The sequence below is a fragment of the Periplaneta americana genome, chromosome 3 (assembly GCF_040183065.1).
Source record: "Periplaneta americana isolate PAMFEO1 chromosome 3, P.americana_PAMFEO1_priV1, whole genome shotgun sequence".
NCBI lineage: Eukaryota > Metazoa > Arthropoda > Insecta > Blattodea > Blattidae > Periplaneta > Periplaneta americana.
Genome location: NC_091119.1, coordinates 201,317,691 through 201,329,552, shown reverse-complemented (window position 1 = coordinate 201,329,552; position 11,862 = coordinate 201,317,691). Strand labels below are relative to the sequence as shown.

Here is an 11,862-nt window from a genome sequence, read left to right as displayed (position 1 = left end):
GATCTGTAGGCAAGCGCCTTAAGGCCCGCTCCCACTTAGCGGAATCGAACCGAATCGAAACGAAAAGTCTGCTGCCACTCACACCTAGTGGAATCGAACCGAACAATTCTTTTATGTCTTGTGTTTTGTCATACAAAAGAGAATAATTCTACACAAGATTTATTATTTTTTCTCCGTTCATATTACATTGTGATTTTTGTATACGTACTATTTCAGCAATAACTTTCAATGGTAAACAAATTAAGCCACCAAGAATGGAAGTGGTTCTTTTGTTTTTTCACGAAGGCTTCACGAGAACATACGATCATACCCGAAACAAGAAATTATGTTCCGGCAGTGGAATAAATATTCTATCTAGCTCATGAATTGTGTTCTGTTCGATTTGATTCGACGCGCCGCTTTTTGCTATCTGCCATTTAAATACATTATGAAGAGAAATTCTGTTCGATTCGATTCTGCTAAGTGAGAGCGGGCCTTCTTGAGTCGACTGAGCTACGCCGATGGCATCTTGTTGTTATTATTATTATCTTTGTCCTGCGTTGTTTCTAGTAAGAATGATTGATTCTCGTGTCATTGGGTGAACCTCAATAGTTTGTAAAAGATAAATTATTGAGAAAAATAAACAAAACTTAAGTTAAGACCTACCAATACTCCAAATTTTGTTTATTGTACGTGATACCATGTGCATATTATTTGTTGTAGGGTAAAGGTTAGTAATATTATGATGTAAGTAATATTGTGATAGTTCTTTTTGAGAATTAGCACAATTTTACTGAGCGAAAGAAGGACCGATTTTGTGCAGAAATTTGTCCACGAACATTCCTTTAATACGTTGACGCAAAAACCGATCTTGCTCTCGCTCAGTAAAATTGTAATAAATTCTCAAAAATAACTATCACAATATTACTCATATCACAATTTACCAACTTTTACCCTATATAGTAACTTCTTTTTTAACTTTAATTTCTTTGCGTTATAATTTTGAAATTGAGTGTTATCTTTGTAGTTTTGTATAAGTGTAGTGGGTTTCTTAAGTTTGTTGAATTTTATATGGACTCTAAATACAGTTGCAGTAAATAAAAGCTAAGACATGTTGTGGAATAACTCTGCATTATCTAATGTAAAATCGAAATAATTTTGTTTGGATAAAATTTCCTTTTTTTAATTACAAAGTATTTTTCAAAATAAAATATAAATAATGTTATTTTCTGATGTACGTTATACTGAGATTTCACTGTATTGGGATTTTTTTTCAAGAAAACTCCTATGAGGTAAAGCCAACAAAATTTGCGAAGTAAACGGGTATACAATAATGGCTGTCCTTGTGCTAATTTATGTACGTAAGCCTGCTTGATAACAAAAGAATAAAGTTGAATACAGGATGTAGAAATGAAATGTTTAAGAGCAGGTGCAGGCTGGAAGAAATCAGATAACATTTTAAACTAGAGTATTGGAAATTAATTCAGAGTTTTAAATTTAACACAAAAATTGAACAATACAGAAAACAACGGCTCCATAATACACAAACAAAATCGTCTTTCATATGCAAACCAACAAACAGCGAAACAGATGACTGTCTAACATGAGATGGCGGAAACTGAGATTTCGGAACAAGCAAACAGGAGGAGAAGAAGACGGAAGGAGAAAAAGATAATTAGAGAAGAAAATGGACAACGAGTAAAGGGACGGGGAAAACGGAGAGCTGAGAAGGAAAATTGATATAAATGTGTTGAATTTTTTAATAACTTGTAAAAATGTACTGAGAAAAAGTAAAAAAGGATTCTTCTAAACAACGCCCGGCGTATGTCTAGTGTTTTTGTACTGTACAGTATATTGAAATATTTTGCACACTTGCAAATAAAATATTTTACCAGGAAAACAATGTGTGCTAGGTATAGGAAGAGAGTATGACTTTCTGTGTACAGGGTGTTTCAGAAATACTTTGACAAACCTTAGGGGCATGTTCCTCACACCGAAACAAGAAAAAAAGTTCATACAAACATATGTCCGAATCCTTAGTTTGTTTAGTTATTAATGAAAGAAAACAATGAAACATATATTAGATATTGTCAGCCTGGTAGCTTTAATCAATTCAGAAACTCAAAACAAATGTTCAAATGACAAATGACTGTAGTAAACAAGTCTCCTTGGCAACACATAGCCATCTAGGATACAATGGGTGCATCAGCAGGCTTGTATCGATAACATCATTCGATTATCTAACAAAATGAATTATTATCGGATACAAACTTAAGTTACGAATCAAGCTTTCAGGTATAACTCCCTGTAAAATTGATTTGAATAATTTCGAGGGAAAAATTGTTCCGGGGCCGGGCATCGAACCCGGGACCTTTGGTTAAACATACCAACGCTCTACCAACTGAGCTACCCGGGAACTCTACCAGACTCCGATCCAATTTGGTAGAGCGTCGGAACGTTTAACCAAAGGTCCCGGGTTCGATGCCCGGCCCCGGAACAATTTTTCCCTCGAAATTATTCAAATCAACTTTACAGGGAGTTATACTGATAGCTTGATTTGCATAATGTACGTCACTGTTCGTTAACAGAAAACCACAATTTAAGTCACACAGAGTTAGTGTGCACTCAATGTTGGTTGCTTGACGGTTGTCAGCCCACTTTGAGGTCTGTGGATATAGAGGGAAAAGTTGGATCGGAATCTGGTAGAGTTCCCGGGTAGCTCAGTTGGTAGAGCGTTGGTACGTTTAAGCAAAGGTCCCGGGTTCGATGCCCGGCCCCGGAACAATTTTTCCCTCGAAATTATTCAAATCAACTTTACAGGGAGTTATACTTGAAAGCTTGATTTGCAACTTAAGTTTGTATCCGATAATAATTCATTTTGTTAGATAATCGAATGATGTTACTGATACAAGTCTGCTGATGCACCTATTGTATCCTAGATGGCTATGTGTTGCCAAGGAGACTTGTTTACTACAGTCATTTGTCATTTGAACATTTGTTATGAGTTTCTGGATTGATTAAAGCTAACAGGCTGACAATATCTAACAGATGTTTCATTGTTTTCTTTCATTAATAACTAAAAAAAACTAAGGATTTTCGGACATATATTTATATGAACTTTTTTTCTTGTTTTGTTGTGAGGAACATGCCCCCAAGGTTTGTCAAAGTATTTCTGAAACACCCTGTATATAATTGAATAAGTCGAAATACAGTAATGATGGTAACTGAAAAGGTTAAGGACTTCCACATGTTAGTAGGGGTTAGAGCCCTTCCGAAGTTAAGGTATCCACCTTTGTGCCCTTCCTTACTCATTCAACAGCTGAATCTTGTTTCGTAACATTTCCTTTTTCATATCTTATTGTATAGTTGTTGAACTTGTTGATATAATATTGTTTCTGCTTGTCAAAAGTTTTCCGATAAGAGCTTCTAATAGTAGTTAGAATGTTATTTTAGTTTTTTAGAAGTGCTGGGTGCGTATTTTCTCGAATACCCGTCGCCCCCCGCCCTCGAATAAAACGCGCACTTCACTTTTGAAAGAAAAAAAAACTTTCAACAAGTGTATTCACAGCAAATTAAAAACAATTAAACTCAAATATTGTTCAGTTAAAAAAAAATACATTTTATCCTAAAACAGGACGCATTTCAAACCCAAACTATACACTTACCTAATTGATAATCTGCTAAACTAACTGATAATCCAAACGCCACTTAACAATATTCACAATTTTATTGAAAAACCTGCGCTGAAAGATAATGGGAAGCGCTACCACCTTAGGAATTGCGCGGCAGAAAACTCAGGCAATGTTGCCAACTTCATTTCGAATAAGCCGCACACCCATATTTTTTACTTCTGAAATTCGGGAAAAAGAAATGCGCGTTGTATTCGAGAAAATACGATATTTTATGAGATATTCTATGGAAATTTCCTTTAGTGTGTTCCTGGATGGGGCTAATTTGTTCCCTGGATGATTTTTTCAAACTATGAGAATTGTTAGGAAACTTATTTTGTAAACTTTTCAAAATGGTGATGTTAAATATGCATTTAATGAAATAATTGAAATAGTATTTTTAATTTTTAAAGCTTTTTGAAATTGGGATATCCTCCATACTAGATGTGTTTGAAATGGAGATGGAAGCAGTTTACTTGTTCAGAAGTTTGGTTCGGACTTCATTCGCTATTAGTGATCGAGAAGTTTCGAAGGTTGGATCTACCGTCATCTTCAGGAAGGAAACAATAGGTTATTTCTGTAGTGCTCGGGAAAAGTGACACAAGTCAGTTTCCACAAACCTTTTTTGATAATTTATTGACAACTTACGGAACATCTGTTCGCTTGGAAAAAAATACATAGGTATTCCTCCCATTACAATAATTCATACAGAAAAAAACCAAATCGATATAAACAAGTGTAAGTTGTCAATAAATTATCAAAAAAGTTTTCTGAAAACTGACTTATGTCACTTTTTCCAAGCACTGCAGATTTTCACATTTGGACCATTAAATATGACTAATTTTTTATGAATGTTTCAGTCATTATTTTTGTTATATATTTTTTTTTATTTAAGTCTGTATTTCCTACTTGAATGATCAAAATAATTCTTGTACCTAAGAAAGATTTCAATTAAACGTACGTGTAAATGTGATTAAAATAATATTGATTTTCGTTTTACATAATTTTAATAGAAATTGTAATGGAAAATTGTTACGTAATGGAAAGACATTTTTTACCCACGTGCTAAATTCTAAATATAAGCAGATAATGGCTTCTCATTATAATATCGACAAGAAGTATACAAATATACAACTTTTCTATGGGCACAGTCGAACCAAAGAAGCCTGAGAAAATGAACACAATTCTGTCATACAAAGATAATAATGAAGGTGATGACGCAAGAAAATTATTCCCCTTATTTCAATATGCTGTTACCATAGTTACGTCGTTTCGTTGTCTCCTCTGAGTACAGGAATAAATATGTTCATGAAAGGAAATATAAATAAATGTTGTATACCAAGAAGAAATATCAAAGCGAATGAAGATAAAATCTTTTTTTGAATATGAGAAATAATTCTGTTTTATGTAAATCAGACTCAGTTTCTTGTAGTCTCAAATTTTTTTTGTAATAACGAAACTTGCTACATTCTGTTTGGCATGTCAGAAAAAAAAGTAAATTGATTAAATATATCGTGAATAGAGCCATTGCAGTCGACAAGGGTAACTTTTTAAACTTCCTGACTTTGAGCGCCGATTTTCCGTCTATTTATAAAGTTTTTTAAACATATACTTCAGCTTTCTGTTTCTTGTAAGAAAATGTTGTAAACAGATAAAGAATCATCCTTTCGATACAAAATTAGGAAATGGTACATTGGGCTGCAAAAGAAATGTCGCTATCGATTTCAAATATTATCGTGTTACGAGGACTTCGAATGGGAACCAACATAAATAGAGATACACAGAAGGGATTGGATATAAACTTTGTTTCAAGATGAATGCTATCAAATAGTTTGAATTTTTAGTTCTGTATCTGTATTTATAATAAAATTGATACATTTTTCGTTAACACAATATGAAACGTAACGGCCGTATATATCGATTGTAACAATGACAGCATCCATGGGTAATAAGGAAGGCTGTGGAATACCATATAAACTGCAGTTTCATTATTTTCGTGTTAGTATTGTTATTAAGGGGAGAGGAAGGTAAGTTTTGGTAAAGAATGAGTAAATTAAAATAAAAAAAAATCTTTAAAATATTCTGTGGTATGTGTGGAATGCATTGTATAACATTTTGTGGGTATTTGTGCCTTTATTGAATGCTGAGACGCCATTTTTAAACTTCCTGCGCTCTAGATTTTTAAATCATACGTCCCTTTTGATTGTTTCCGGTAACTTCATTTTTTTGCTACATTGCCACACAAAAATGGATATAATTTCTGAACTATTAAGAATACATGCATGAAATTTAGAACACACATTCTTTAGACTATTAGGAAACTTTTCTCTGTAACAGAATTTTGCTAATTGATTTCATTTTAAAAAATATGTCTGTCTGTTTGCAAAAAAGGAAATAAAAAAAGTTTGATTAAATTTTAATTACTTATTTTAAAAATGTAGGCACTAATATCAAAATTCTGTTAGACAGTTTGTAGAACATGCTTTTGCAAGTAAAATGGAAAAAATTGTTTGAATTTATCTTTAAAAATGGGTTAAATATATCAGTTCTAGTAAAATCCTACATTGGGTACATTTTTTTTTTTCAAATCTGGCCCCCAAATAATTTTTTTCAAAATATTTATATTTGGATGAGTTTTTATAGCCATGAGCTCTCTATATACAAAAAAATAATATTTTACACCAAATACAGTAGGAAAAAGTTTTAAAAATACCATCCTCTCCCCTTAACGTTGTTAAATAAAAGAATATAAGTAATTTAAAATCAATTCATATTAAATAATAATGTGAGCATGATGTTATAAAAGTCGTATTTACATGTTTTTAAAAAAATAATCTCAGAAAAATTGCTTTCTACCTCGCCATGTTTGCTAAAGTCTTCGGAAAACGATATAATTTCATATCGGCATTTCTTTTGCAGCCCAGCGTACTAAGTTACCCTAACTGGTAAAAATTACTTAAACATACTATTAACAGACTTAGGCTTCAGTTACGGGCTACTAAATTATTTTTCAAGTTGAAATTAAATGATAATAATGTTACGTATATTAAACTTTTATAAGAAATATGTGTTTTACTATATTGATCAATATCACATATTAAACATGTTAGTTTTTAATTGGTTTAACTTACGATACTTTATAAACTGCTATGGTCATTAGCGTCTGAGTCAGGTGGTAATGCTAGCGAAATGAGTCCAGGGTCCAGTGCCGAAAGTTACCCAGGATTTGCTCTAAATTGGTTGAGGGAAAGCCCCGGAAAAATCTCAACTGAAAATTTTTGTACTATAGTCGCGACGCTGTTATTCCCGGCGTGACTCCTCTTCTTTGCTTACGTCTTAGAAAGTGAAGGCTCTATAAAGTCTAAGTAGGTAGTATCGTTCGTCATTTTTGTTCTTTCGTTGCCGAGCTACTGGACGAGGGATCTATTTGCCACACCGTTAAACATTATCATGTCGTAGCTCTTATGCACTGTAATTCAGCAAATAATTGCGCGGCAAATAATGTCCTCGTGTATTTTCTGCGAACGCCAACGAAAGAGCCAAAATGGCGGGCGATTATATATTATGTATTTATCCAGCCTTAGGAAATGCTTAACATCTTCATCAGCGAATCACAAGACGCACACGTTTAAATGTAGCCGACCTGCAACGTGATTGCTGCCGGAAATTAGAGCGACGGGACTATATATCTTGAAATTGGGCTGTTTCCATATTTACCGATTCAATTTTAAATTGACTTGTTTTAATATTTTATAACGGAAATTTACGGTATAGATCTGAAGAAAGTGATTATACATATGCATTTCTTTGATTGTTATCTTCATTTTTAAATCCTACATTACTTAAAATATCAATTTAACAAGTTTTGTATAACGTGGACAAATCTTAAATCAAGAAAATTAAACAATACAGCAGATGGATTTAAGATATGATACATTCATATTTTAGGGACATACATTTGATACTAAAATGCATTAATAAATAGTCTAAACTGTTTCTTCTATAAACCTACTACGTAAATAGAATAATCACGTTGATATTTCCTCTTCATATACATGAACAGGTTACAAAAATAATATAAATATATACAGTAGTGTGTCACAGAATAGGGGAGGACGGATGGATTTAAAGGACCGTGGATTATGTTGTACGTATAAGTAATGTTTATAGTAACACAATAGAAATGAACTAACAGTAAGAACAGATCAAGACGTACGAAAACATCCAGGGTTGCACAAAAACACCGATTGCATTATATTGTGCTTAGTTAAATATTAACTACCGCATTGAACTTTAAATTGTTAACAATCCAAAACTTATTTCAATCTGTGTTAAAGCATATTTATATTGACTTCAATATTTACTTATGAAATAACAATTATTAAAATTCCTACAAAAAACATGTTTAAAAATAAACACACTTAATAAAAGAAGCATTCCAAAAATCCATCATTTACGTCAGGGGTGTCATGGCAAGCTATTTCATAACTTTGTCTGGTATTTGGTTTTAAAAAAGACATGGTATAATTTAATCTGTTTTTTTATAAACACAATAACATATATGTTTTTTTTATTAATTCGGGATTTGTAGAAAAGATGTCCACATAGAATACACCTGTATTCAATAAAGGTCATGACATGAAATTTACTTTATGTATCTTTTTTGTGATTCCAAATTACTAAATGAAGGCCAAAGATTTTGATTGTGAAATAAATCAGCGAATACTTGTAAATAAAAATTTCAGCACAATTTGCATATTTTTTTTTAGTTATTTTACGACGCTGTAACAACATTTAGCGTCTGAATGAAATGGTGATAATGCCGGTAAAATGAGTCCGGGATCCAGCACCGAACGTTACCCAGCATTTGCTCGTATTGGGTTGAGGGAAAACCCTGGAAAAACCTCAACCAGGTAACTTGCCCCAAACGGGATTCGAGCCCGGACCACCTGGTTTCGCGGCCAGACGCGCTGACCGTTACTCCACAGGTGTGGACCAACTTGCATATTACTATCACATAAACTTTATAGAAAATATTTTATAAGTTAACTAAAAAGTTAAACGTTTTGTGTTTATTCTTGAGTCAATATCTCTTGCTTGCACTTGCTGCAATGAATTTTATTCGTGACCGTATCGATATTAATAAAAATACAGAACCTTAATAAAGATCATCACTTATATCACGGCAACTGTTTTAAATTCTGCCTGTTCACATATTGACATTCTTGGCAGTGTTTAGGAAGCTTTCATTTGTTCTCTATAGTTGTTGACAGGTGGCTTTGCAATTTATATTCTCATATTAGGTCAGCGAATAGGGATTATAAAGAATGGACACTTCGCGTCGGTACCTTTGATGTAACCGGACTGATTTCAATGACCTTCAAGCCAGCTAAAGCGTCAGATTCTGCTTTCTCCCTAGAGTTGGCGCTGACATCACACCAGCTAGCAGTCGACACAGCGGAAATATAACACATATAATTAATACATCTAGGTACATTATGTACTCAAATAAAATAAATTGGATCCATAAAATAATAAATCCTTCATTAACTGCAATGTCTAGACTCTAGAGTTCCTTTATAATGAGAGTTGAGACGTTGACCCCAACAACAATTAAAATATGTAATGATTTGATAGCGCTGAAAATGGAAAAACAAAACTCTTACGAGAAGTAAAACCATATACCTATATTATATTATATACAAATATTAAACGAATTCGATACTTAATTTTATAATGTATTATATTATTTTATAATATAATTTATGATATCTGAAATATAAAATATTATTATTACAACTACTTTGTCACTGAGAAATAAGGAAAAGCTGTTAACTTGAATTTATTTGAAGCAAAGCGTTACTGGATTATGCAATAAGGTAGGCGATGTTTGGATCCTGTGTCTCAACTCTATTCTCAATTATTATCTTAGCGTATGCTCGATTACACTACCTCTAGCGCTTGAAAGTGGAACTAACCGCTGGCGCACAGAGAAACAAAACACAGGAAAATTCGCGAAGTGTCCATTCTTTATAATCTCTATTTGCTGATTAGGTTATAATATTATTCTTTTGTGCAAAGATTATGCAAGACATTTTCAAGAAAATGTTCTAGTTTAGTATCGATCTCAGTTTCCCTTCAATAAGTACATGCCTTTCCCTGTTTGCTTTTGTTCAATATAGACCCAGTTACTCCAGACTTTATTATTAATATTTTACAGTCTTTATATAAGTCATTAAAAATAAGCATGGGATTTCTGCCAGTTTTACGGGGACTCATAGGGAAACAAAAGACAGACAATAAGCTAATCTATTTGCAGAAGAAAATAATATTTATTTATTTAATTAAATAATAGATGAGTCATGTGAATTGCAGCGTTTTTATAATGTAATATTGGCCTAAGCGTTAATGAATTATTTTACTCGTAGCCTTCGGAAATTCTCAGTAACCAAGACGCAACAATAGCAAATATTGGCCACTGCCTTCTCTGAATGTCGATATCGTTAAGATGAATGGAAATCCCATGTGTATTATTAATTACCTTCTATTATTTTACACATATATCGGTGACAATTAAAACAAATGTGAAAATTGTTTGCAGATTTACAGTGTGTGATTAAAATTTGTGTTTTACCTTCCATGTAATGTGTACGTGTCCACATTTTATTTACGTGCAACAGAAGTCATAACGCTCTGTGCTTTTTTGTGTTTGTAAACATGCATATTTTGTGCTGAAATCAATGTAGTACTTGAACAGAAATGTTTTAGTGACATTCATTGACATTCAGTTCAACATTAGTGCCATTAAATAACACATACTATAAAATTAACACTGAATGTGACTGCATTGATTTTAAATTTATTTTATCTCATAAAATTGTCAACAATTTACATAGTTAGCATTTTATAATGGTCTTTATCTTTCAGTTAGTGGTTTAATGATACAATTTTATTAGTGATGATACTAGTTTAAAGAAAATTAATTATACATCTTTTAAGTACGCCATAACACCTCTGATTTTGTTGTGAGTTTATAAAACAGATACTGTAGCCTACTAACACCTCCAACTTATTGTCATCAACATAAAAACAGACAAACCGAACAACAAAACACCCACGTCATGCTGACGTCAATGGTGACCACAAAAATAAAATGCAAAATAACACTTATTTAATTTATTTGAAACACATTTAGACTGTCCTATTCTTGTAGGTTATAAGAAAATTTTAGACTTATTCATTTTAAAATATAAGAAATATTAATGATTTGTTTTAAATTATCATTCTGCATTTTTTATTGTTGATATGCAATAGAGGCTTTAATATTCTCAAAACAAATTGCGTAACAAAATATCTTTGACTCTTCCAATCAAGTTAGAAAGTCTAGAAACAAACTAAATGTTAACAATTATTGTAGAACAGCAGGTTTGATATTAGCACAATCTAGTATATACAGTCACGAAGCTTGAGTTGTTGAGAGTACTAGGAACAATAGACTGTGCAGGTACTATTTCGCATTGTCTGTAATGAGGCGATAGTAGCGATCCTAGTGGTTAGCAACTGTATATGGATGCATATTCCCTACGTACTGAGCTTCGTGACTGTGATATTAGCTTCTTGAGAGCTTTAATTTCGTACGTCTTAACGATAGAATTGCAGACACACCGAAAATTCATCCCAGGTATTTTTATAATGATTGTGCTGACAAATATTAGGTGAAATTTTGAGAAAATCTCGGTACCAATTTAAAAATCTGAGTCTAAAAAGGAGGCCAAGAAAATTCAAATCAGTAATTACATTTTACAAAAGGAGATAGTAAACTGACAAACGATAAAAGCTGATGGGAGACGTATGTCTTTGTATACAGCCATTACACAATTTTAAAGTTTTAAAAAAGCTCTGAAATGAAGCCTTGAAAGATGTAATGTACTGGAGTGTACACTACTATCACAGTCTAGTAGGGGAGAGTCGGGTAGTATCGGACATCGGGTAATATCGGACAGTGCGTTTCTTTCATCTACCACCATATGATAGTACCTGAATGACATGGTTACGTTTCTCTATGCGACATCATAGAAACGTAACCATGCCAATCAGGTACTATCATCGTGTGGTAGATGAAAGAAACTCACTGTCCAATATTACCCGATGTCCGATACTACCCGACTCTCCCCTATATAGGCCTACAGTCACGAAGCTCAATACGTAGTAAATA

General features: G+C 32.8%; 1 protein-coding gene across 1 annotated transcript in view; it reads right to left on the bottom strand.

The window, feature by feature from the left end:
- Positions 1–11,862, bottom strand: part of igl (igloo) — a 726,182-nt gene that overhangs the window by 6,559 nt on the left and 707,761 nt on the right. The gene's annotated exons all lie outside the window — the stretch shown is intronic.